This window comes from Entelurus aequoreus, linkage group LG05 (genome assembly GCF_033978785.1).
Source record: "Entelurus aequoreus isolate RoL-2023_Sb linkage group LG05, RoL_Eaeq_v1.1, whole genome shotgun sequence".
NCBI classification, from domain to species: domain Eukaryota; kingdom Metazoa; phylum Chordata; class Actinopteri; order Syngnathiformes; family Syngnathidae; genus Entelurus; species Entelurus aequoreus.
In genome coordinates, this window is record NC_084735.1 from 55738038 (window position 1) to 55739774 (window position 1737).

The window sequence follows — 1737 nt, forward strand, 5'->3', positions numbered from 1 at the left end:
CACCTCCTGGTACCCTAGCACCTCCAAAACCCTCAAATCTAGACTCCAAACATCCCAGAACAAGCTGGTCAGGTTACTTTTAGACCTCCACCCCAGATCACACCTCACTCCAACCCACTTCTCCAAAGTGGGCTGGCTCAGGGTGGAGGACAGAGTAAAACAACTTGCACTGAGCCTAGTCTATAAAATCCGCTACACCTCCCTGATACCGAAGTACATGTCAAACTACTTCCATAACGTAAATGACCGCCATAACCACAACACCAGGGGGAGCTCCACAAACCACATAAAACCCAGATTCCCATCTAACAAAGGTCTGAACTCATTCTCCTTCTATGCCACATCAATATGGAATGCACTCCCAACAGGTGTAAAAGAAAGTGCATCTCTATCCTCCTTCAAAACAGCACTAAAACAACACCTCCAGGCAACTTCAACCTTTGACTAACACCCTCCCCCTTCCACATCCCACCTCCCCGGATTGTAAATAACCAAATGTAAATAATCAAATGTATTTCTAATGTATATACGGTACTTGTTCTTATGCTATCTGAACTCACTATGTTCTCTGCTCGCTGTACATATCCTACCAAGTCAGTCCTACACTGTTTCAATGCCCATTTCTCTGATGATGCAATTGTTGATGACTGAAGTGCTGTTATCAACCAAACCCTCCACATCCCACCCCCCGGATTGTAAATAATGTAAATAATTCAATGTATATACTCTGATGATTAACTTGTGTGATGACTGTATTATGATGATAGTATATATTTGTACCATGAATTGATTACGTGGACCCCGACTTAAACAAGTTGAAAAACTTATTCGGGTGTTACCATTTAGTGGTCAATTGTACGGAATATGTACTGAAATGTGCAATCTGCTAATAAAAGTTTTCAATCAATCAATCAATCAATTCATTTTGCATGTTTGATAGTGTGTACATTCTTCAGATTTTTTCTTCAACAACTTTATTATTGAACTATATTAACTTTATATCAATATTTATGACATATTTGTATAACATAAATATTGAAATGGTGGAAAAAAAATATTCCATGGGCTTTTTTAAAGTTGGAATATCAGCTACCACTTCCCTATTATGCCAAGCTAGTTGTTTATGATGTTAACAGAAAAGTAGGAGTATACATATTTAACAACATCCATCTATTTTCAACCGCTTGTCCCTTTTTGGGGTCGCGGGGGGTGCTGGAGCCTATCTCAGCTGCATTCGGGCGGAAGGCGGGGTACACCCTGGACAAGTCGCCACCTCATCGCAGGGCCAACACAGATAGACAGACAACATTCACACTCACATTCACACACTAGGGCCAAATTAGTGTTGCCAATCAACCTATCTCCAGGTGCATGTTTTTGGCAGTAGGAGGAAGCCGGAGGGAACCCACGCAGTCACGGGGAGAACATGCAAACCCCACCCAGAAAGATCCCGAGCCCGGGATTGAACCCAGGACTGCTCAGGACCTTCGTATTGTGAGGCACATGCACTAACCCCTTTCACACAGTGCTGCCCATATTCAACAATATGCTAAATATAACAATATGCCCAATGGTACATAGATAGAAGCAAATTTATTATTATAATTTTTTTTTAAAATTTATTTTATAAACCTTTATTTATAATATGCAACATTTACATACAATCAAAAAATAATAGCGAAATTAAAAATATCGACGTCAACAGTCTGTCATCGAAGGCCATTCGTTTGGCCCCGC